Source organism: Ranitomeya imitator, chromosome 4, assembly GCF_032444005.1.
Source record: "Ranitomeya imitator isolate aRanImi1 chromosome 4, aRanImi1.pri, whole genome shotgun sequence".
Taxonomy (NCBI): Eukaryota; Metazoa; Chordata; class Amphibia; order Anura; family Dendrobatidae; genus Ranitomeya; species Ranitomeya imitator.
Window position 1 is genome coordinate 30,723,345 of NC_091285.1, and position 26,475 is coordinate 30,749,819.

The window sequence follows — 26,475 nt, forward strand, 5'->3', positions numbered from 1 at the left end:
CGCACGCGCGGCATCCCGCGGCCATTTTCCTGAAGCCCCGTGCAGCAGAGCACTCCATCTGCGCACGCGCGGCCCCAGGAAGATGGCCACCCCCACCGATGAAAGGGATAACAGCGCAGATCGCGCGCTGTTTCTTCACGTGCGCGCAGGGAATTCGGAACTTGGACATGCGCACACCACTACGCCACCAACGGAAAGCTGGGGAAGAAAAGAGCGATGTCACCACGCCCACCCGACCTGACCAGCCTGATTGACAGGCGAAAACGGCGACTTTGGTAATGTATTTCTCAGCATAGGTGGGGAATCAGGGTACACTACATACACTATAGTAACGCACAGCGCAGGCCCTATTTAACAGTATTTATATCTCAATCTCAAAAAACGGGGTGACAGGTTCCCTTTAAACAAGAGCGATCAGCAATATTGAAGTCATTCAGTGCTTGTTTCTGGGCCTCTTCACACAGGGTGAGGAAGAATGATGGGAACAGAGCGATTGCTAATAGATCAATATGCCCCCATACAGTATCATGTGATCAGCTGCAATTCTGTAGCTTGCATCGGGAGATGTGCTAATGAGAACAATGATATCTGTCCCTCCATAAACAATTCACTCCCCTGATGAATAGGCAGTGTTTTGCTCATTCGTTGAGCGATTGATGATGTTTACACCCTATGGACTCCCTTCTAGGCTACTGGTATTTATAAATGTGGATGCTAAACACACATAGTATATGACACACAGATATACACAAACTACATGTTATACACACCTATATATACACATAGCTGTCAGGACTCTGAACATTTTTTATTACCTTTTGTGCATTACTGCCCTTTTCCAAGATGGCGACTTTGGTCTCATGTGCACTGTGTCTTACTGCTATAAAACTCCACCCCAGCCTTCAGTCTGTGCTAGAGTATTCTGCCTTGCATCCAGCTCCTGACCCTGGTGACTCCCTGGCTATATACCTGCTCCTGGGAACCTGTGGGGTGATCCTGCTACTCTGCTCTGAGTTCCTGCTGCATACACCAGTTTCCAGTAATCCTCCTTCATCTGCTGCTTGTGTTTTCTTCCATCTGCATTTGTTGGACATGTAAGCTGTGGCTGCTCTGCAAAAACCTGAGACTATTACCCAGGCCTCCCTGGTTGAGCTAAGATTTTATTTGAACTGCCTTATAAGCATAGCTATGTGTGTTTGGAATAAACAAGGACTTATTCGTGCCAAGTACCCTCAAGAATAATTGTGCTTCATAGACTTTCTGCGTGATTCAATTTTCCTCTGAAGTTCCCTATAGACTGCTAAGCTGCGTTTAATATTTACACCAAGTGTTGTGGACTTGAGTTGCTCGCTGCACCTGTTTGAATCACCGTGTGATAATATAGACTTTACCACTTATAAAACTGTGTCCTGTAGTTGACTTGTTCCACGCAAAGAGTCTCCTGAGTTATCCCCTATAATTCTTACAATAGCATACGCACATACTGTATACATAGAGCACATACATACAGTGGGGCAAAATAGTATTTAGTCAGTCAGCAATAGTGCAAGTTCCACCACTTAAAAAGATGAGAGGCGTCTGTAATTTACATCATAGGTAGACCTCAACTATGGGAGACAAACAGAGAAAAAAAATTCCAGAAAATCACATTGTCTGTTTTTTTAACATTTTATTTGCATATTATGGTGGAAAATAAGTATTTGGTCAGAAACAAACAATCAATATTTCTGGCTCTCACAGACCTGTAACTTCTTCTTTAAGAGGCTCCTCTTTCCTCCACTCATTACCTGTAGTAATGGCACCTGTTTAAACTTATCATCAGTATAAAAAGACACCTGTGCATACCCTCAAACAGTCTGACTCCAAACTCCACTATGGTGAAGACCAAAGAGCTGTCAAAGGACACCAGAAACAAAATTGTAGCCCTGCACCAGGCTGGGAAGACTGAATCTGCAATAGCCAACCAGCTTGGAGTGAAGAAATCAACAGTGGGAGCAATAATTAGAAAATGGAAGACATACAAGACCACTGATAATCTCCCTCGATCTGGGGCTCCACGCAAAATCCCACCCCGTGGGGTCAGAATGATCACAAGAACGGTGAGCAAAAATCCCAGAACCACGCGGGGGGACCTAGTGAATGAACTGCAGAGAGCTGGGACCAATGTAACAAGGCCTACCATAAGTAACACACTACGCCACCATGGACTCAGATCCTGCAGTGCCAGACGTGTCCCACTGCTTAAGCCAGTACATGTCCGGGCCCGTCTGAAGTTTGCTAGAGAGCATTTGGATGATCCAGAGGAGTTTTGGGAGAATGTCCTATGGTCTGATGAAACCAAACTGGAACTGTTTGGTAGAAACACAACTTGTCGTGTTTGGAGGAAAAAGAATACTGAGTTGCATCCATCAAACACCATACCTACTGTAAAGCATGGTGGTGGAAACATCATGCTTTGGGGCTGTTTCTCTGCAAAGGGGCCAGGACGACTGATCCGGGTACATGAAAGAATGAATGGGGCCATGTATCGTGAGATTTTGAGTGCAAACCTCCTTCCATCAGCAAGGGCATTGAAGATGAAACGTGGCTGGGTCTTTCAACATGACAATGATCCAAAGCACACCGCCAGGGCAACGAAGGAGTGGCTTCGTAAGAAGCATTTCAAGGTCCTGGAGTGGCCTAGCCAGTCTCCAGATCTCAACCCTATAGAAAACCTTTGGAGGGAGTTGAAAGTCCGTGTTGCCAAGCGAAAAGCCAAAAACATCACTGCTCTAGAGGAGATCTGCATGGAGGAATGGGCCAACATACCAACAACAGTGTGTGGCAACCTTGTGAAGACTTACAGAAAACGTTTGACCTCTGTCATTGCCAACAAAGGATATATTACAAAGTATTGAGATGAAATTTTGTTTCTGACCAAATACTTATTTTCCACCATAATATGCAAATAAAATGTTAAAAAAACAGACAATGTGATTTTCTGGATTTTTTTTTCTCAGTTTGTCTCCCATAGTTGAGGTCTACCTATGATGTAAATTACAGACGCCTCTCATCTTAAGTGGTGGAACTTGCACTATTGCTGACTGACTAAATACTTTTTTGCCCCACTGTACATATACTTGTTGTGAGACGATCACTGGTAAAATACTGAAGGGGAGATATGTGTCACTGAGGATGTTTCCTCAGTGATATGAACCTGGAAACATGCTCCAGCATGCTAAGTGCTGAGAGAGGTTAATCGGCCATGTTTAAGGGCCGTGTTTTTGTGAACAGCTGAAGAGTGCTTAGGAGGCTATTCACCATCTCTCCACCCCAGGGTCTAGTCCAGAAGGTAAATATGGAGACTTTGGACTAATTAAGTGTTTGGTGTGTCTGGAGATGAGATCTTCAGAGCTGTGCTCATTTGAAAGAGAACTGAACCGTGTGTTTTCCCCTGAGCGGTCAGATCCCCTCAGCTACACAGTCTGTTATTTTGTTTTTCCCGTTATGACAGAAGACAGAAGGGTTGTGTTTATTTACTTAACTCTGCACTGGTTTGTGCAGTATGTTTTTAATAAACCAATTGAAATCTTAAATGAAAAGTGTTCCTATGAATACCTCTTGGAGCACTGAGTGAGCCGATCTACCATAATTGGTGTTAGAAATGCGGGGAGCATTCCTAGGGAAGATGTGTGACTGCTATAGAGGTACTGCATGTCCTGGGTGAAGGTGGCAATAAGCCAACAAGCAACATCAGACAGCATGGAGGACCTGATTAAATACTTAGTGCAAGCCCAGCAGCAGCACTACTAGCAACAGCTACAGCAGCAACAGGTGATACAACAGGAGACAAGTAAGCTACGTATACAACAGATCCAGCATCAACAGCAGTTCCAGCAGCATCAACAAGTCCAGCACCAAGCCCAGCAGCAGTACCACTAGCAACAGCTAGTGCAGCAAGAGCTGGTACAACAGGAGAGAAGTAAGCTATGTATGCAACAGATCCAGCAACAGCAGCAGCAACAAGTCTAGCACCAAGATCATCATCAGCAGATTGAATTGCTCACAGAGGAGGTTTGTGGCACGGCGACATCTCCACTCCAAGGTCAGCTGATGATTTTTCCATCTGGAAGGCAGTAAGTAGATCTCTGTAGAAATTACCCTTGGTGACGACATAGAGGCCTTTTTGACCATGTTTGAAAGGGTCGCCAAGAGGGAGAAATGCCTCCACCAGAGCAATGGGAGGAAGTGCTGGCACTATACTTAATGGAGGAGCACCAGAAAGCCTACTATGACTTAGCCTTACAAGAGGCCAAACAATATGTTAAAGTAATAACTGAAATTCTTGAGCGCGTGGGGGTGATAATGACTGTCAACGGGTCCACCGCTGGGTGTATCACCAGGACAAACCCCCTTACTCTCAAATATTTGATCTGCTGCATCTGGTCCAAAAATGGTTGCAGCCAGAATCCTGTACTCCTGCGCAGTTTGTAGAGAGGGTGGTGATGGACCAGTTTGTGCACTCCCTTCCGAGGTCAATGCAGGCTTGGGTTTCCCAGGGTGATCCCTGTAACACCAATGACCTGGTCAGATTGGTCAAAAGGTATCAGGGGGTCAAGAATTTCTTGGGTAGGCAACCCACACCATACTGGGAAAGCCAACAGGGGGCGGAGGCCCAAAAAGGGGTGGAGCGTCCATGGTCAAAAGGGGCAGGGTAGGTTATGTCAAAGGTCCCTACTGGCAATATTATTTGCTGGACATGTCACGGCCCAGGCCATATAGCCACCCGTTGTTCCCTGACCGAGTACATGGACTGTAGCCTGGGACACTGTTGTTCATACTATGCGTATCTGGTCTGCAGTATGAACGGTCATCCAGAGAGGGGCCTCAAACTTGTCCCGTAAAGGTGAATGGTCTAAAAGTGACTGGTGGCTAGACTCAGGGAGTTTGGTGTCCATCGTAAGGGCCACACTTCCTCTCCAGCTGATCTCTGGGAAGAGGATTGGCATCCGCTGCATCCACGGGGATGCTAAAGACTAAAACAAAATAGCTAAACTGGTCCCAAATAAAACACTAAAAAAGACCCACCTAGTATACAGAACAGCTTTATTTAGAAACTATTTAAAATGGTTCTTTTTCTTGGTAAGTATAGCAGGGATGGGTAACGTACATAAGTAGTAGGGATACTGGGCCTAGTAATGGCCTAGTGGTTACCCTACCTTGCCGAGGAGGTTGGCACCCTAGAAAACGATACAGTACACAAGACAAAACACACAATGTCAAAGGCACAAATCAAAGGCACAGATCAATGATAATCATCTGCCAATAACCAATTAATAGTTCACATACACGTCAACCAATTAGTCGGTGTTGTGAGAAGTAAAATGAAAAACCAGATCCAAATGATATCTGTAGTATGAACCTGTGAAATTCCCTTGGTGATATAAAAAGGTATATGACCCATAGGAAAAAATATAATTAATCTGTTCTAAGGTGCTTATCGTAGATAAATTCATATCTGTCCCAGTGCATTTCCCCCCCTCTCATGTCAGGGGTTCATTGGGGGACAATGTACCCAAAAACTTTTTCCATGTGGGCACTCTCAGAAGCTGACAAAATGGTGCAATGATAGGACTATTAGGGTCAGTGAGGGTAAGCTGACATTGAGCGGGGGCACCATATCGTTTTCTAGGGTGTCAACCTCCACGGCAAGGTAGGGTAACCACTAGGCCATTACTAGGGTGAGTATCCCTACTGCTCATGTATGTTACCCATCCCTGCTATATTAAGTCTTTTTTGGTGTTTTTCATGCTAAAGACTATCCAGTGGCTAGAGTGGACATTGAAATGGTGCAGGGTACTGAATCGCAAAGGTCGGCGTGGTCCAGGACTTTTTGTACCTCATTATCATAGGCCAGACTTTTGTTCGGTTACTCGTCTAAGAGACCGGGTTTCCCTTTTGTGTCCTTGTAGGTTATGAGGAGGTAGTGTCCCCTGAGGCCGATATTCCTGAGCCAGAGGTGACCGGTGACATTTTTTTAACTGCTCAAATTAAGTACCTTATATTAAAAGGGGCATTTGATAATGTTACTGTTCTAAAGTCGGGGACTGACACCAGGTTTCCATACTTTGCAGTAAATGGGAACTTGCTGTACCGAGTTACTAAACTGAGGGGGTCGGTAATAGCACAACTGATAGTACTGGGACCCTATAGGCATAGGGTGTTAGACCTAGGCCATTCTCTTGTTTTGGGCAGGCATCTGGGGGTAGAAAAAACCCAAGAGAGGGTCCTTCAGAGGTTCTACTGGCCTGGATGTCATTGAGAGATTGTTAACTATTGCTGGTTCCATCCCACCTGTCAGGTAACTGCTCCAGTCTCTCACTTCTATAGTCCCCTAGTGCTAATGCCCTTTATAGAGGTCCTATTTGACTGCATTGCTATGGGTTTTGTCGAACCCCTAGTAAAGTCCACCAAAAGCTACTAATTAGTGATGTGAGTGAGTTTTCCTGAGCACGCTCGGGTGATCTTCGAGTATTTGTTAGTGTTCGGAGATTTCGTTTTTGTTGATTCAGCTGCTTGATTTACAGCTATTAGCCAGCCTAAGTACATGTGGGGGTTGCCTGGTTGCTAGGGAATCCCCACATGTAATCAAGTTGTCTAGTAGTCGCAAATCATCTAGCTGCGGCAAGGAAAACAAAATCTCCAAACACTAACAAATACTCGGAGATCACCCGAGCGTGCTCGGAAATACTCGAGCAACGAGTATACTCGCTCATCACTACTACTAATATATCCTAGTGGTCATGGACTACACAACACGCTCTTACCTCTATTCCTAGTCTGAAAAAAAATGGTTGCTGCGTTCCCTACTCTTAACTTTTATTCTGGCTATGATAGAACACCCTATTTGGATGTGATAGCCTGAAGGAACTATAGGGAAGCTCGTGCATCCGCCACTGACATTATGAGCCCGCTCTCTGGCTTTTGCAATATCAACAGTATGTGAGTTTGTGTAGTGGTGCCAGGCATATTCGAAACATAAATTGTTCGACTTTGCAGGGACTTCAAGAAATTCAGCTTAAAGACGATCGACTAATCTCTAATGGTTACACCAAATATTGATTTGATTGAGATTAGTTTTTCATTCATTCACTTTGCATGTTGTTAATTAATTAAAAAAGAACTATTAACACTTCTGCCTTTGAAAGCATTCTTACTTTGCAGAATTTATTTGCACCCTTGCCTAAAAACTTTTGCCCACACAAATGTTGCAGTGACTGAACAAGCAGTATGAGTAGACACAGTGTGCAACAGCAGTGATTGAGGTAGCGTTACTGTATTGGCTGAATGTCCGGCACTGGGGAAGAAATAGGTTAAGCCGGCTGTAGGGTATGAGTGGTCATAAAAGATTTTACTAACATAGTTCACAAACGCAACAGTCCTTAACTATTGTCTGGAGGGGCAATGAAGCATAGTGATTACACTTCTAAGAGGTACATAAGCAATGTGGCGCAACATCGGTAAGTTATACTGCATAGCTGTATTCACAATACTTAAAGGGAACCTGCAGTCAAACATAACCAGCAGTCTAATGTAATGTGCGGCTGAAGGGAGAAAATGAACTTATATTCTCTCTGCAGCTGCTCTGTTCTAATCAGGTAGGCGAGACTTGCAACAGTGATCAATGTGCTCTACAGCACTCTCACTCTTTAGCCAGCACTTCCTGCTCACTGCCACCAATGCTGCTCACCTAGCTTGAAGTGAGCGGCTGCAGGGAAAATAAAACTTCATTTTTTTCCCTGCAGCCCAGCATCAGAGTAGACCAACCAATATGTTTGAAACGGTATTTATGCAAATCAGCAATATGGCTGCAGGTAAATTCCTTTTTTTCCAATGACAGGTTCCCTTTTATAGTATGTTTTATGGTGGCCTCCCCCTAAAAGCTGTTATGGTTCTCGCCTGTATACCCTAGTTCACTGGCAGATTCCATATGGCGCATCTATTCCGACCCAACTGTTTACAATTCCTCACTCCACCTGTTCTGATCCCTGCTTGCTCTAGATCTGCAGATCCAGAAGATTCTTTGATTTTTCTGCTGCTACTGATGTTAGACATACAACTCGATGATGCCAAAACACTGTGCCAAAATACTACCACTTATACACATGACGCCAGGTGTATTCACAATACTTAAAGGGAACCTGCAGTCAAACATAACCAGCAGTCTAATGTAATGTGCGGCTGAAGGGAGAAAATGAACTTATATTCTCTCTGCAGCTGCTCTGTTCTAATCAGGTAGGTCACAACGTTATGTCAAATCAGGTGCCTTTCTAATAGAGGACCGGTTGACAGTAGCCACCAACAACAAAGCATTGTCTCTTTAAGAGTAACCGTTGTTTTAATTTTAACTGTGGAACGCTTTAACGGACTCCACTGATTGTGTGAACGTTTTTTTTTGTCTCATATTGTACTTCATGATAGTGGCAAAATTTGTTCAATATGACTTGTGTTTATTTGTAAAAATCAGAAATTTGGCAAATTTTTAATGTTTGTGCCCTTAAACCAGAGAGTTATTTCACACAATATAGTTAATAAATGACATTTCCCAAATGTCGACTTCACATCACCACAATTTTTGAAACATAATTTTTTTTTTTTGCTTGGAATTTAGAATGATTAAAAGTTGATCTGCGATTTCTCATTTTTCCAACAAAATTTACAAAAAACATTTTTTTCAGGGACCACATCACATTTGAAGTGACTTTAAGGGGTTTATATGACAGAAAATTCCCAAAAGTGACTCGATTCTAAAAACTGCACCCCTCAAAGTCCTCAAAACCACATTCAAGAAGTTTATTAACCCTTCAAGTGCTTCACAGAAATGAATGGAATCTGAAGTAAAAAATGAACATTTAAATTTTTTTCACAAATTGTACTTTAGACCCACATGTTTTTATTTTCACAAGGGTAACAGGAGAAAATGGACACCACAATTTGTTTGGCAATTTCTCCTGAGCATGCCGATACTGAATATGCGGGGGGAAAACTACTGTTTGGGTGCAAGGCAGGGCTCGGAAGGGAAGGAGCACCACTCGACTTTTTGAACACAAAATTGGCTGGATTCGAGAGCGGACGCCATGTCACATTTGGAGAGCCTAGACAGTGGAAACCCCCACAAATGACACCATTTTGAAAACTAGACCCCTCAAGGAACTTATCTAGATGTGTGATGAGCTCCTTGAACCTCCAGGTGTTTGACATAAATTTATAATGTTGAGCCATGAAAATAAAAAAATCACATTTTTCCCACGAAAAAATATTTTTCTTTTTGCCCCAATTTTTTTTTTTTAAAGAGTAACAGGAGAAATTGCCCCATACAATTTGTTGTGCAATTTCTCCCGAGTACACTGATACCCCAAATGTGGTCGAAAACTACTTTTGAGGCACAGTGCAAAGCTAAGAAGGGAAGAAGCGTCAAATTGTAGATTTTACTGGAATGGTTTGAGGAATTACATTTTTACTGTTAAAATGTTGTTTTAGCCTCAAATTTTTCATTTTTTTTGATAAAGGCTAATAGGAAAAAAATGATCTCTCAGTTTGTTGTGCAATTTCTTCTGAGTATGCAGACACCCTACATCTAATCGGGAACTACTTTTGAGACACAGTGCAGAATTCAGAAGGGAAGGAGCGCCATAATTTAAGGAACATTTTTCTGTTATCATTTGCGAGTACCATGACCCACTGGAAAAGCCCATCAGACATCAGAGTAGCAGAATCCTGCATAAGTGACCCCATTTTACAAACTACACCTCTCGATTAATTGACCTAAAGGTTCAGTAATCATATTGACACCATGGGTGTGTCACAGAATTTTGCACCATTGGGCAGTGAAGAAAAAATTATTACATTTTTACAACAAAAATTTAGTTTTAGCCCCAGATTTTACATTTTCACAAGAGGAAATGGGTAAAAATGGCAACAAAATTTGTCACATAATTTATGCTGAATGTTGAAATACCCAATATGTGGCTATACAGTGCTACTTATCTACACGGCGAGGGACAAAGAGCTTCTTGCCTCCTGGAATGCTGTTTGCCTTGTGGAGTGCAGATTTTCCTAGAATAGTTTGTAGACTCTATATACCGAGCCCCTAAGTGCTAGAATAACAGAATTCCTCCTCGGGTGATCTTATTTATCTACAGTTGTAGTGATAATTTTGACTCCATGGATGTTTTTCAGAAACAAGCTGCAGTGGATGTTGCCGAGTGAAAACTGCAAATCTGTTGTAGGGCCCAGTACGTTGTAGTGCCCAGTACGTTGTACTGCCTAGCTAATACTTCTGGAGACACTCAGCGCTACAGAAATGCTAAACATGTGGACACTAAATGTGGTTTAGGGACACTGTGGGGCTCAGAATTGAGGGGGACATTTGGATTTTGGAGTGTTTCCAGAGCCTCTATACTGCCAGTAACTTGGAAGCCCCCTATATTTCTGTTAACAGATGTCGTACCTGAGCGAGGTTTTTTTTGTGGATTGAGATAAAGTGGGGAGCACGGTGGCTCATTGGTTAGCACTGTTGCCTTGCAGCACTGGGGTCCTGGATTCAAAACCCACCAAGGACAACATCTGCAAGGAGTTTGTATCTTCTCCCCATGCTTGCATGGTTTTCCTCTGGGTAATCTGGTTTCCACCCACACTGCAAAGACATACTGATTGGAAATTTAGATAGTGAGCCCCATTGGGGACAGCGATGATAATGTTTGTAAAGTGCTGCAGAATATGATAGTGTGATATAAAAAATGCATAATAAATAAAGCTTTTATTGAGAATATTTTACATAACGTTTGGGATCACATTTATCTGGCGCTCTGCACTGAGCCCTTACATTGGGGTTTCCATCTAAGTCTCCAAATGACATGATTCAGATGAAACCCCCAAGGGAACCATTCACTTTAATGAGGTAGCAGAGTTACTCTAAACTCCATCTGACCTTTGTTCAGTGGTGTTCTTCTTTTCAGAGGTGCACAAAACTATGGTGGACCGCACTTTCATGCACATCTAAAAAGATGGACATCGCCTGATCACAGGTGAGACGGTGTCCACAGTGCCTCCATCTGCCACATTGTAGGGAATTTTCCACTGGGGGTTCATCTGAATTACATATTTCAGAGATTTACACGGAAACCCTGGTGTAAGCGCTCAGCGCAGAGCGCAGGATAAATGTGAGACAAGCCTTACTGCTATCTTTGGGAGGCAGAATGAACAAGTCAACATCAGATGAAGAATTAAGGTACCTTCACACATAATGATTTCGTTAACGATATTGTTGCTTTTTGTGACGTAGCAACGATATCGTTAACGAAATCGTTATGCGTGACAGCGACCAACGATCAGGCCCCTGCTGGGAGATCGTCGGTCACTGGGAATGATCAGGACCTTTTTTTTGGTCGCTGATCACCCGCTGTCATCACTGGATCGGTGTGTGTGACGCCGATCCAGCGATGTGTTCACTGGTAACCAGGGTAAACATCGGGTTACTAAGCGCGGCCCTGCGCTTAGTAACCCGATGTTTACCCTGGTTACCATTGTAAAAGTTAAAAAAAAAAAAACAGTACATACTTACATTCCGGTGTCTGTCACGTCCCCTGGCGTCAGCTTCCCGCACTGACTGTCAGCGCCGGCTGGCCATAAAGCAGAGCACAGCGGTGACGTCACCGTTGTGCTCTGCTTTACGGCCGGCGCTGACACAGTGCAGGGAAGCTGACGCCGGGGGACGTGACAGACACCGGAATGTAAGTATGTACTGTTTTTTTTTTTTTTACTTTTACAATGGTAACCAGGGTAAACATAGGGTTACTGAGCGCGGCCCTGCTCTTAGTAACCAGATGTTTACCCTGTTTACCCGGGGACTTCGGCATCGTTGGTCGCTGGAGAGCTGTCTGTGTGACAGCTCTCTAGCGACCACACAACGACCTAAACAGTGACGCTACAGCGATCGGCATCGTTGTCTATATCGCTGCAGCGTCGCTAAATGTGACGGTACCTTTAGTCCTCCCAGGGCCTCTTACTGTTCTCCAGTCACGCGGGTCCCAAGTGACCACCGATGTCACACAGGTCCTGCATGAGCCGGACCCTGCACCTACGCAGCGGTGGCCGCGGTACGTAGCGGTGACTGCCTTTCTGTGGCTGGTTGGAAGAGCAGCACAGAGATCTTGTCACCGGCTGGGACAGCAGCACTATTGAGCTACTATTGAACTTGGCATTGAGTTCGCAACGGGAAATGAAAAATTAGTTTCCCTATATTGTAGTCAGCACGTTTATTGATGGGAAGACCTATAGTAAGTTCTCTGAGCTTGTCGTCTTGCATATTTGATGTTATTATATTTTAACATCCATTATCACCTGTACCCCATATGATTAACTGCTACTACAGACACTGGGAAATTCAGGCCTAATAACTTGGCTGTACCTAGACTTTTTTAGTATTCTATAGATTCAAACGGCACCACTGGGAATGTAGTGGCACGTCTCCCGCTAACACGCGGGCTCCTGCATGGTCCTATATCCCAATAGGTCCATTTACACTCTTGTTCTCCCGTTAAGGAAGGTATTCATAGCACAAATATATTTATCACTATCTACATACTGAAGATTTAGTTTTATTTATTTTTTACGCCATTCCTCGTGCGGTATATGTGATTAGGCGACTTTATTCTTTGGGTTGGTGCGATTACAGCGGCGCCAGATTTATATTGTGTTTTTATGTTTGGCTGCTGTCATACACTAAAACATGCTTTAATTTTGGCAAAAACAAGTTTTTGCATCGCCATATTTTGAGAGCTATACTTTTTCATATTCATGCCACAGATAGCGTTGTTTTTTGAGAGACACGTTGACATTTTTATTTTTACCAATTTCAGGCACATGACATTTTTTGATCTCTTTATATTCTCTTTTTTTGGGAGGTAGAGTGAACAAAAAAACAGCAATTCAGGAATTGTTTTTTTTTTTTTTTGTTATCTTTTATACCATTCCGCGTGTGGTAAAATTGGTAGGTCAGCTTTATTCTTCAGGTCATTATGATTACAGCAATGCCACATTTTTTTTTAATGTTTTGTTGCTGTTACACAGTAAAAATTATTTTATAGAAAAAAAAAATATTTATTTTTGCATCGCAAATTCTGAGAGCTATAACTTTTTTTATTTTTCTCCTGATAGAGAAGTATGGCAGCTTCTTTTTTTTGCGGTAGAACTTGATGTTTTCAGTGATACCACTTTTATTTACTTTCGTCTTTTTGATTGTGTTTTATTCCACATCTGTTTAGCGGTTTGATGAAAAAGCAGTTTTTTTGCCTCTTTTTTTAATTTTTTTTATGGTGCTTACTGAAGGTGTTAACTTGTGGGACAGTTTTATAGTTCGGGTCCTTCCGGATGCAGCAATAGCAAATATGTGTTTTTTTGTTTATTTTTCTTCATAAAATATTTATTTATTGGTACAATATATTTAAATTTTTTATTATTTTGTGTTTTTATATGTATATATATATACAATTTTTTTAAAACTTTTATTTAACTTTTTCCCACTATGGAACTTTGACTTTCACAGCTCTTATCACAGCTATAAAGCATAGCAACGCAGGAGCATTGCTTTGCTTTATAACCTGTCAGTGCTGCAGACTGCGCATGATCTAACTAACTTGCTAGAGCTTGGTGACTCGGATATTGTCAGGACGACATCGAGTCCCCATGGCAATGATCGGCCCCTTGCGGCGACAGGGGTGGCAATCGGAGGGCAGAGGGAACCCCTTCCCTCTGCCTGTCTTCTAAATGCTGCAATCTATATCAGTTGCAGCACTCAAAGGGTTAAACTGCCGGGAGCAGTGCGGGCACCACTCCTGGCCGTGAGTACCGGGTGCCAGCTGTCATGTTAGCTGAACACCTGGTGACGATCGCGCATGCACAGCTCCTTTGGGTGCAAGAATTGCCTGGATGTATCTATACATTAAAGGTCGGTAAGTACTTACCAACCTGGACGTATGAATACGTCGAAGGTCGTGAAGGGGATAAGCTAACAGCACAGCAAAAACACTGTTACAAAAAGAAGAAAGCACCAGTGTTGCCCACATAATAAAATGTAATTGAAATAACTCTTGTACATAACATAGAATAAGCTTCTTGGCTTTTCAGCTAAGATTTACTGTAGTATCATTCGGAAAGGTGGCTTTGGCCTTGGCCACCCTACTAGATCGGTACGTCATACACACTGGGTACGGTGTGCTGGGAAGTATGCCGGCTGGCTTATATAGTCATCCGGTGGAGAGGATCCCAATGGCCCCACACTTTCCCCCTAGACTCATCAGGAACTCGCACCCTGAAAAGTCCTAGTGACTGGCACACAGTGATAGGGATACACACACAGTGAGAAAAACACTTAAAATAAATAATGAAGAGGTTCCAAGTATAATACTAATTAAAAAATTCCCCATTCTAGTCGAAAGGCCCGGAAAGGATTGTTTGCTGAAACAAGTGTGAAAATTTTAAGTGAAGTGGGAAAAGTGCCATAAACTCTAGTGGGTTTCCCATGCCCAGTGAGTTAAGGCCCCTCAAGCAAGGTCACCACTTCACACTTTGAGCTCTCAAACTAAGCCAACCTGATGACCTTGATCCTGGAGGGCCAGAGTCTCCTTAGCTCTCCTCTCTCAGGAGGGGAGCCAACCATCGATGGTTCCTAGTTCTCAGTTGGGTGAGAGTCCAGGAGATGTTTGCAGCAAGATTGGGTCTCCCTTGGCTTCGGCGAGAGGAGGATACTAGTCCTTGACCCTCACTGTGGCCTTCTGGCTCGGAGCGAGAGGGAATGGTTATTGGGGACCTTTCTCCAGTCAGAGAGGGCTATATTTGACCTCTTCCTAGTGTACACTTTTGTGGTACCATTTAGTCACTTTTTTAGTACACTCGGGTGGAGAGCACGATCTCAGGCTTTAAAAAAAAATAAAATAAATAGAATAATGAAATATATGTATTTTGACAAAACATCTTTTCACTAATTGTGTAACTTTTAAAGCAAACATCTGTACCTTTACGAGGGCTCTGAGTGGCAGTAATATTTAAGCTGTGCATGGCAGCATTATTAGGGCATGGTTTCGATAATGAAGTCTCAATCTTGCCTTACAATCAGAAGCTCATGTATGCTACAGACACTGAACCAGCCGGGGGCTGCGGAAAGATATGAAGTCAGTAACTCAAGATTTGTGATTCCACAGGCGGTAAACCAATAAGCCAAAGTATCAAACAGTTGGTAAAATGTACTGCTCTTTTTAATGAAAAAAAGAAAAAAGCCAAAAATAACCAATTTTCGAAGCAACAGGCAACGTGCTGCCCTTATTACAACCCACAAGACTCCATTGTGTCCCTTACTCAGCACAAAAGCTGATAATGCCGAACACATAGATTTTCCTTTGAACTCACTAGGAAATCATGACGTCACGACTTTCATGTAGAAAACCATTGCTTATGACATTGGAACAATTTCTTCTCCAAATAATCTCAATTTTCTCATGTTAATAGAAGCTTCTTGTGGCCACAAAAAGAGTGACCATTATTTTAAACACTTTAAAGTGCTACTCCAGGATTACAGAAAAAGTAAGCGCAGAAAATGTCATTCTAAATTAAGTTCCTAAATATAAATAATTAGCAAATCACACTTGTTGTAGGGATGCTGAGGTAAGTAGAGACTGTTCACACTGCTATCCACCATGTTTGTTTAATCTAATACTGGAGATACCAGGTGTGGTAAGATGAGAAGATGCTGTTCATACTGCTTTCTGCTATGTCTATCTGATCTTCTCCTGGAGATACCAGACGTGATGAACTAAGAAGTGGCTGCTCACACTGCTGTCCATCCTGTCTATCTGACCTAATACTGAAGATACCAAGAACGATTAAGTAAGAAGAGGCTGCTCACACTGCTGTCCACCCTGTCTATGTGATCTAGTACTGGAGATACCAGGGCTGCTGAGGTAAGAAGAGGCTGCTCACTCTGCTGTCCAACCTGTTTGATCTAATACTGAAGATACCAGTAATGCTGAAGTAAGAAAACACTGGTCACACTGCTGTTCACCCTGTCTATCCAACCTAATACCGCAGATACCAAGAGTGATTAGGTAAGAAGAGGCTGCTCACACTGCTGTCCACCCTGTCTATCCAACCTAATACCGCAGATACCAAGAGTGATTACTTAAGAAGAGACTGCTCTCACTGCTGTCCACCCTGTCTATCCAACCTAATACCGGAGATACCAAGAGTGATTAGGTGAGAAGAAGCTGCTCACATTGCTGTCTATCCTGTCTATCTGATCTAATACTGGAGATATCAAAGGCGCTGAGGTAAGAAGAGGCTGCTCACACTGCTGTCCACCCTGTCTATCTGATCTAATACTGGAGATATCAAAGGTGCTGAGGTAAGAAGAGGCTGCTCACATTGCTGTCCATCCTGTCTATCTGATCTAATACTGGAGATATCAAAGGTGCTGAGGTAAGAAGAGGCTGCTCACACTGCTGTCCACCCTGTCTATCTGACCTAATACTGAAAATATCAAAAGTGTTTAAATAAGATGCTGCTCACACTACTGTTCTTCTTGTCTTTCTGATCTAATACTGAAGATATCAGGGGTGCTGAGGTAAGAAGAAGCTGCTCACACTGCTGTCCTTCTTGTCTTTCTGATCTAATGATGGAAATACCAATATCTTCCGGGTGCTGCCAAAACTATCCAATTCCACATAAAATCAATGATTTTTGATGCTTTCTTGTGCCCTGGAGTCTTGTGAAGTCAAGGACATAGACGTGTAGAGGATGGAGAATGGCATGGAGAGGGGTGTGGATATTAAAAGAGGGAGTAGTTGCACAAAAAAATCATTGACACCTGCCAGCAAAGGTAGGCACATGTGAACTTTGGTGTTCTTGGAATCCCCATGTAATGCCCTATGAGGTCCTGCACTAAAAATGGAGCAAGGAGGCGTACTCCTAAATATATTGATGACAGGTTTCAATATGTGCGGTACTGGGTGGATATCAATGACTAGGATCTTACTTGGTCGACAAACATTCTTAGAAAACCGAAGTAGTGGAGCAAATTGGTACAAGTAAATGCTGAGAGGTTGTCTACCCAGAGACAATGATCTGAATCTGAAGGTTGAGTACCCGGTAATGCACACACTATAGAGAAGAGTTCGATTTAACTGAGGTAATGAAACAACAGAATTACCAGTAGCAGAAAAGAACACATTAAGTGGAACTCGCATATTGTGCGATCATGGAGAACAAGGGAAAAAACTGTTCAGCAGTTACAAGTCAAAATGAACGTAAAACAGCAAAAGCAACACAGATCTTAAAAGTGTTCTCTGGGAATAGAAATAAAATAAGGAAAGAAAAAAATGTGATAAGAAATACATGCTTAAATATCTTTCATTAGAAAATTTGTTTTGTCCAGAGACACAACATTTTAGTTTGAAAGAATGGTGGCTTTCTTGGTACACAGAAACCTGTCCTAGAATAATAACAGGTGAGCATGTGCAGTAGGAAGCTCCACTGCTGTGACCTGGAGGTATCACATACTGTCAATCTATTTCCAGGTCACAGCAGCCATTTAGAAATTAGGATGATAGGATGCAGGAAAGATATATATCTTGGTACCGTGTTAGCCAATAGATAGAAAAATATTTAGAATATGGATATGGATGATAGGATGGACAGCAGTGTGAGCAGCCTCTTCTTACTATAGTGCCCCTAATATATCTAGTATTATGTTAGGCAGATGCAGTGCCCCAGAGTCCTGGTCGTTGCAGTAATGTCGCTCTGCCACTAAAGGGAGTGATGTTATGTCTGATTGCACTAAAGGAGTTCATCTGACCAGGTATCACAGTCACACACTACACTTCACACTCCGCCCACCAGGGGGAGCAAAAGGCACTATGTATTAGGCCACTCCTGACACTTTGGTAAAACTGGGGGTTGGATTGGATAGGAAGTTAGTGAAAACGCAGCCTGGGAGAGCTCCAGGGAGGACCTGTCAGGGGTGGGTTCCTGGCAGGTACCTGGCAGAAAGGACAGAACGTTACGGAGCCGCGCCTGCACTACCTTGCGGCGGCATCCTAAGGAAGGACACGAAGCGAAGGATATTGTGGAGAAGTGAGAAACGAAATCGCAGCACAAGGAGATAACCAGTAGGAGTCGTGCCCCGAGATCGGCAACATCCTACTGAGGAGCGTAGCCGGTGGCCGGAACGCCGAGGAAGTAACAGACTTCAAGCATTACTTCAAACAGCGGCAGGACAGTTGATTATAGGTTGGCTGTCTACCTTACATCACCTAAGCAGACATAGGGGGCAAATGTGGAGAGGGGCGTCTTTAGGGTCCCAGAATAGCTCCGAGCCTACCCATCATACGGGTGCGTCCTAACCAGATAAACTTGGGGAAGAGAAAGAACGAATATGAAAGTTGTGAGGACTATCCTGAATGCTCAGCAGGGAAGGACTACAACACACAGGCGCTAGTTGGTAGGCACTGATTTCCACCTGCAAAGGGAACTCTGGATGTGCCTTCGGACCGGCCGGACTCAGCCAGCCCTGTTAGCAGTGCTCTGGATTGCGGATCCCGAAGTCTTCAGTAAAAAGGTAAAGAGACTGCAACCCTGTGTCCTCGTTATTAACTGCGCCTCACATCATCGCCACCTACACTACTGGGAAGCCCTGGGGATATACTTCACCTGTGGGAAGGTATACCATCTAGCTGCCATTCCATCACCCCAGCGGACCCCTAAGCAGCGTTGGTCACCCTGACCGAACACCACAGGTGGCGTCACGAACCCTTGACAAACTCTCATCACCCCTTTCATTGGACGCCCCTTAGCAGGGTCACGGACCGGGTCCAGCCACCGTGACAACCCCAGCACCGAGACCGAGAGGACCGGTACCGAGTAACCTGCGGCCCTGCGTCTGGGGGCGCTCCACAGCAGTGTGAGCAGCCTCTTACCCGAGCACCACTAGTGCCTCCAGTTTTAGATCAGATTATCCTCTTGGAGCACATCGCCCTACTGCACATCCACTACTGCTTCAAATGTAAGACTAATATCATTTTATAGACAATCATCTTGGCTATCTCATACATAAACTTGACTTACAACTATTTAATATATGATGAGTTATGCAGATTTTTGTCATGTCACTGCATTGTTACGGTTTTGTTCCTGGTGGTGCAAAAATCTTTTTCTTCCTGAATACTATAAATTTCTACTTGTTCTCACAATCCATAGTAGCTTAGCATGTTAGTAGGTTGGTTCCGAACAAAAGGTCACTGGTTCCAATCGATGAGCAGCCATGAAGATTTCCCAAGAAAAGATTTTGGTGAAGGAAGCCTGATGATATTGGGTTGTTTCAAAGCCAAAGGCGTTGGATACTTGATCAGGATCGATGATGGTCTCAATGCTGAGCTATATGTGAGTATCCTACTAGATGAGTTACTTCATACACTTGAGTACTATGGGTATGAAAAAGATGACTTGGTGTTCCAGGAGAAAAGCGACCCGAAGCATAGGTGGAGATTGGCAAAGAAATGGTTCAATGACAATAAAATAGAGATGCTGGATTGGCCCTGACAGTCCCCAGACCTCAACCCAATCGAACACTTGGTTAGAGTTGAAGAAAAACCTGTATTCTTACCCAAGTGAGTCGACCAGTATGCACCAACTTTGGGAGTGTGTAGAAAAGTCCTGGGATCAGATTTCGGTCAAGACATGATTGATTCTGACCGAGAGAATGCCCAGAAGGATTAAAGCAGTGGTGAAAGCCAAAGTTGCATTTACAAAATGCTAACAAAATTATACAAATTAAAGTTTATATTTTTAGGAGCAAAACATTAATAATGCAGTGACATGACAAGAATCTGCATAAGTTATCATATGCAAAATAGTTGCAAGTCAAATTTATGTATGACATAGCCAAGAATATTGTCTATAAAAGATGGTAGTCTCACTTTCAAAGCTGTAGTGGATGATGAGTTATGGAGCCTGATAGTCAGAAGTTCAAATCATTGTTACTCTTTTGCTCATCAGTGGAAAATGGCGGGACCAATGGCTTCTCGACCAAATCAATGTAAGGCCGAGCTGTTAGTGTACCTGGAAAAAACAAACAAAAGGGGGTCCGGCTACCGCACATTATATAATCCCACACCGTAATCCCAGAATGGGACCGGAGTGATGTTTCCTTGTGTAGGCCACCTCATCACCTCACGACAAAACTCTCAAAGTCTTTAATAGTGCAGATGGCAATAGAGGTTGGATAGGAGATCTATCTTCTTCAGGAAGGGGTCTTGTTTTAGTCTTGGATGCAATGATAGATCATTCTGAAGATTGGTCTGGAGACCCCGTGAGCAACCGTATGAGGAGATAACATGTAGGACATCATTGGTCAGTGATTACACAGGGAGCTGCCAGTAGTGGCCTAAAAGTGCTACCATGGCCTGCAGTGTCTCCAGACTTGTCTCCAATCACATCTGGAACATCATTGGTCGGCAACTGTAAAGGAAGCTGCCAGCAGCGGATCTTGATGATTTGCTCAAGTGCATTCAGCGTGCCAGAACATTCCTCAGATGGCCATTAATAACCTCACTAATAGCAGCCAAGGCTGGAAGGTTTGGGGTTTTTTTGCATGTGGCGCTCATACTTAATGCCGAATAAGTTGAGATGTTTTGAAAATGTTGTTTCCATTTTTTTCCCATTTACACATCAGTAATGTGTCTATCCATCCTATGATTTCCCTAATTCCATGACTTTTCCTTCTTGGTGTTGAAAACACCATGTTGAGGAATGTACATTAGTTAAACGCTGGCTTTACCTGCTGATGTTGGCAGGTGTATGGGGCCCTCCTACAGTTGATGTTGGGGAAAAAATGATCCAGCTTTTGGAATTTCGACTTCTGATCCTTTTGTTCTGGCAGTGTCTATCTCCTACAGAGCACAGGAACTATCGGCCAAGCTGAGGCGAATAATCGTTCAGTTGACAGCTATTTACTCATCCTCCTCGGGCTTTGCTCTCAGTCTTCACCACTGTTTGTGGTGTCTGAACTTGTCTGCAGAGTAGATGTCATATTGACAACGCTGCAGCCAATCAGTAAGCGTAGTGTCTTTTGAGTGGCTACTGGGGCAGTGCTGCTGAGCTCAGTTTTTGGCTGCTACGTGACATCATCGCTGCGGACAATAACAGACACTAGGAGCAGTGTCGGAGACTCAGGGGTGGATCGGACGAAGGGGAGTAAGGCGCTGCTTGTTTTTTTCAAAATAAACTGCAGGCAAGGGACAAGGGTTTCCCGAAACCGGCAAACCCTTTTTAGGGGTCCTAGTGCATGTGTATTAAGTCTAGTTGGCATGTGGCAGGAACTATGCAAATTGCCTTGACTGCCCGATACCGGTACCAGAAAATCCTGACAGCACACAGTACGCAGGAGATGTTGATTACACAAGTGTGCAGTCACTTAGAGTGACTGCAGACTTGGACCCTAAAGACGGACAACCCCTTTAAGGACTAGAAACATGCTTATGCTTTATGAGACGTTAATTGCTTTATTAGTCTCGCTGCATAAAATACTCAATTGCTTGACTAATATACTGAGGAACCACAGGCCGGTTTTAGGAATTGCTTGGCGGCCCGCCTGACTGCAATATAAGACACGTGCATATCTAAGTTATATTACAAGCTAAACAGTTATCATAGCACTAATAAGTACAGGGAGATGTATTCTAAATAGTTGCCGAATATTCTGTAATAACTTAGGATGAAGCAATCTGAGCGAAACAATGTGCTCAAACAAGCCACGCTGTCCTCAAGTTACTTTCTGCAAGATGGCGCAACGTGTCACTCATCGACAAGGAGCATGGCGTAAATTTAATCCTTTTTTGGCAACGGGGAAGTTTCAAAGGGGCTTTTGCCACCATGGTCACCGGATATAGAACAATCAGAATTTTTTGTTGTTGTTCAGATTGCCTCACCCTAATGGGAGTTACAACAGAATATCCCAGGCGTCTTTCAAGTGAATCTGCCTGTAGTATCGTCATTCATCAGGTAGGAGGACTAAGAGGTTATTTACAAAATGGCCAAAAATAGTCTACGACACCATTAGCAGGAGAACTTATCGATTGATAGCTTCAGAAAAAGTCCATTGCCAGGTCACCAGGAGGATCTGTGGGTCGGATGAAAACTGGCCATACATATTAGATGGCTGTCGGGTGGAAAAGTTAGTCTGGCCGATTTTGGCCAAGTCCTCCAGGGTTGTCTATGAGAGAGCCGCCAGAATTATCACCGCCAAACAAAAGGCTCAGATTATTGAATTCCAACCCTTGAGGGGACAGTGATGAAGTGTTACATACAATCGATATCAATGCCGAAATTGGAAAGGAAACCTATAAAAACATTGGGTGAAGATACAAACTCCATGTATATGTTGTCCCTGGTTGGATTTGAACCCAGGGCTCCAATTCGGTAGGACGGCGATATAATGTTCATCCAATCTTACACAATTTCCCAAGGATATCAATCAGTACAATACCAATACCAATGCAATCTGCCAATAATATTATTGCAGAACCAAACATTTTGTGCTACCGGGTCATGTCTGACTGATCATCGCAGTGCAGGCAGCCGTCTACTACACCTGCACAATATTTGCTGCATTGCAGACCCCTATACACAAGCATCTCGTAAAATACCGATCCCCATACGGTTTCAATGAGCGCAAAGAAAATTAACATAAAAAGTAATAACATGGAGAACTGGAATCAAAGGAATTCTGGGCAATTACAAGATAACAAAGAAAACACTGAAGGGAGGTAATGGGGGGAGGAGATGAACTGCCAACGACAGGGTCATGTGGAGAAGAGGGTGGTCTGATGAGACTGGGATCTCCAAAATGACCACAAAAGATGAAGACAAACAATGTCAGTTCACGAGTTAGAAGGAAATTACCAAAGAAGCCATCATCGTGTACAAGTAACATAAAATTCATCATCGCAGCACAGAATATATTGGCTTTTTATGAATCCTAAATGTGAAAAAAAAAACTGGTAATCTGGCACGTACAGGACCTCCATGTCCGATCAGCAGGTTTACCACTAAGGATCATTTTCACCTGTTGTTTTTTTAAGAGGATTGTCTGAAACAGCACCACTCCTGGTCGTAGGCCGTGTCTGGTATTGCAGCTCAGCCTAAGGACTAAGCGGCGGAGGATTTTGATTTTGTACTATTTGCTATGACTTTATAATCTACTTTATACATCGTCTTGGTGTCTGTTCTTCATTGAAATGGCGGTAGAAGGCATATATGTTTAACAAAAGTCATGAGACGGGTGCACTTTATATTGGGGCATAGGTAAAGTGAGAGCGAAATCACTGAGCAATCACTGATCGGAGATGACTGATCTGTAGGCCGCTTATTATAGAGATCAGCAGCTGACATATAGTTTTGTGAGCAAAAAATTCTCTATAACTTGCATTTTATTAATTTCATTCCATGCTCTTACCATGCTTAGGAGCCCACTGGGCGGTCCTATAAGTATTTTACAAACTCCCATGCATGACCAAACACATGAAACAGCTCTCAATCATAATCTTGGACCACCCAATGGACTCCTAAGCAGGAAATTAAATCAAGTCGACCAAGTAGAGAAAAAATATACAAACCAAGCAGTCAGTGTCCTGGTGCCATCTTACGGTTATAACAATTTTGAGAGTCAAAGTTCTAAATTCTCTTATAATGCATCCGTGATTACCACTCCATTCACCTCTATAGGAATGACAGCGATGGCCCATATACCCTTGTTCAGCCTCATAATTCTACCATTAACATACATGCATTTTTTTTTAACTAAGAAGAGAATAAGCTCCTGAGCCTGGCATACCTACTTCAGGAACAAAAGATCAGGCATGGTAAAATCCAACATGTGTTGAGAAACCTCTTCAAAATTTGCCAAATTCAATGATTTTGACTGTTTTTCATCTACTGTGGTCAAGTACCTTTACTTTAGGATTGTCTATAGGAATTCCAAAAATTTGTCATACCTCGTGACCACTTCTGTATTCTTACCTAAATTTGGCTCTGAGAACATGCAGGTACTTGGTACACTCATGTCAACATTTTACCTCCTAGTTCCTCCTAGCTACTTTCTAGATGGTGAAGTCTTCTTGCTCTCATTTAGTGTGATTTACCGGGTCTAACACTTTAGGTTTTCCTGACTTCCTAGTTGACCACCATTTCTGTACACGTGGCTTACAGGAATTTATAATACACTGGAACCTCCAAATAGAATGATAACTAACCTCTGAAGATGCATACACCACAATGACGGAGCCTGTCCTAAGTCTTGTGACAGACCGTTCCACCCCTAGTCGTAGCGCGGCGGTGCACCAGTGACTCTACTTTCTCTGAGCCTCAGTGGGTCATTGAGCCACTATGCCACTACTTTACATGGTTCACAACTTATGCCGAGCTCTGTGAATCTATATTTCTGTGTTGACCACCAGAAAATACTCCCAAGCCAAACAATAACCGATAAAAGTCCAAGCTCTGATAACGGGACAATTTCAGAACTTTGCAGGAATTAACTTTAGTTGCAATGTAACAGTATTGAACAATTTTTTCTATGCTCATAGCAGAAATATTGAGGATGTAGTCCTAGCTGCCCCACGAGCACACTTTCTTTATGGGACTATCCTGGAAGAGATGTCCACAGTGGCAGATTTTAACCGGGCAAGGTCTCTGTCCTTTGCACAGCTGCTATCCTCAACACTGTTTACATGCCATATACACTAGTCCAGCTGCTCTCACAACAACCAGCATGGTTCCCCTGTCCACCACATCACCCTTTGAACACTACTAAAACTCAACACAGCAACAGTGCCAGGCCCATGCTAGCAACCGGCACCTCCTCCATCCACTCTGGAGCCAGGAATTTCAATTTTCGGCAAATACAAAGCAGGCAATAGGAAAAGAGAAAAGGCTGACAAACAACATGGACATAGAGAGCAGGTAAATGGGGACTCAAGGAACAAACCTCTGGCAACAAAGACACGGCTAGTACATGGTTTTGTCCTTTCTGTGGTAACTTGGACGATAAAGAAACAAGACAGAAGAAGACTCAACGCCTTCGAAATGTGGTGTTGGAGAAGGATGTTATCAATACCATGGATGGCAAAAACAACAAATAAGTCAATTTTAGAACAAATTAAGACATTTCACTCGACGCAGTGATCATCAAGCTACGACTTGACTACTTTGGACACAACCCGATAAGGACATCATGATGTGAAGAATAAAAGGAACATGGTGAAGAGGAAGACCAACAACCCGATGGCTTGATACTTTCAAGATAACAACGGAGTAGACCCTGATGGACCTATCTAGGTTTGCATAAGATCGATTTTCCTACAGAGCATTCATTCATTGAGTCGCCAAGTATCGAAATAAAGCCAAAGGCCATTAAAAAAAAAGACAGATGACATTCACCACCGGGCTCTTGCTCCTCTCCCACATGCCAACATCTCTCCTTCCTGTCCTTTCCTTACTATGACACAAGGTTCGAGCAACAAGAAGTATGAAACGGATGCAAAAAAATACTGTAGCTGAAGACACAAAATATGAGTTTACCAAGAGGAAAACTGAGGATAAAATCTAAGTTGTCTCAAAAACCTTAATCTGGAAGCTACACATCTCACCGATGAAAAATATATCACACAACGACAACTATTATCTCTAGAGGAAAAATTGGAAGATTGGGGCACAAACACAGGGATTTCTTACTCTGGAGGACCTCGACGCATGCACATTTACTGCCCACTTTCATTTGACTTGTGTAATATATAATTCCTCCTATTGTGGAGCTGCAGGGGAATTGAACACGTGTTGGCAAGTTTACTCATTAATGCTGTTCAATTGCTGTCTCAGTTACTGGACACCCAGACAATATTTTTTTCCTAATGGAAGCGTCTAAATGTCTAGGGTCATCTGCAGAAGTAGAGAGAGCGCTCAAGTCTCTGAAAGGGGTATGGATCTAGAAAAATTGCCATGACTGTCGAAGTAGCAAGCATAGCCATTACAAGATGCCCTAATGGCCCTCAAACTGTACACGCTGATATCCACGGATCCGGCCGACAGTCGAATGTGAATGGTCGCTTCCCAACTCTTTCCTGACAGGTGATGCATGGGAAGATAAGGATCCAGCATGTCCGATTTTGGACTGCCGATCCTTTTGTTCTTGGCAAGATAACCCACTGCAGAGATGCCTCTCTGATAGAGGACACAAGAGTGCGCCCATTGGAAGAGTCGGAGGAGATTGCTTCCGGCTGAATAATTGGTTGAGCCATCGTTCATCCAACAGCTATCTATTATGTGTGGGGTCTCTAATGAAGCCTCAGACTTGACACCGGCCTTGCCATTTCTTGAACCTAAGATCGTAACTTC

The 26,475-nt window shown here is 43.2% G+C and overlaps 1 protein-coding gene across 1 annotated transcript in view; it reads right to left on the reverse strand.

Annotated features, from left to right (window-relative positions):
* RFX4 (regulatory factor X4) overlaps nucleotides 1–26,475 on the reverse strand; it is an 89,389-nt gene that overhangs the window by 57,349 nt on the left and 5,565 nt on the right. The gene's annotated exons all lie outside the window — the stretch shown is intronic.